Consider the following 210-nt stretch of genomic DNA (forward strand, 5'->3'; position numbering starts at 1 on the left):
TGCTAAAGACTGAGGCAAAGAAGGCATTAAGTAGCTCAGCCTTTTCCTCATCCTCGGTGACAATGTTCCCCCCCGCATCCAATAAAGGATGGAGATTCTCCCTGGCTCTCTTCTTGTCATTAATGTATTTGTAAAAACATTTTTTGTTGTCTCTAACGACAGTGGCCAGGTTGTGTTCTAGCTGGGCTTTTGCCTTTCTCATTTCCTCTC

At 44.3% G+C, this 210-nt stretch overlaps 1 protein-coding gene across 3 annotated transcripts in view; it reads right to left on the reverse strand.

Moving 5' to 3' along the window:
• The window catches only part of HMGCS1 (3-hydroxy-3-methylglutaryl-CoA synthase 1 (soluble)), a 25,881-nt gene that overhangs the window by 19,283 nt on the left and 6,388 nt on the right, over positions 1-210 (reverse strand). The window lies entirely within an intron of this gene.

This window comes from Pygoscelis adeliae, unplaced genomic scaffold, assembly GCF_000699105.1.
Source record: "Pygoscelis adeliae isolate BGI_AS28 unplaced genomic scaffold, ASM69910v1 Scaffold320, whole genome shotgun sequence".
Taxonomy (NCBI): Eukaryota; Metazoa; Chordata; class Aves; order Sphenisciformes; family Spheniscidae; genus Pygoscelis; species Pygoscelis adeliae.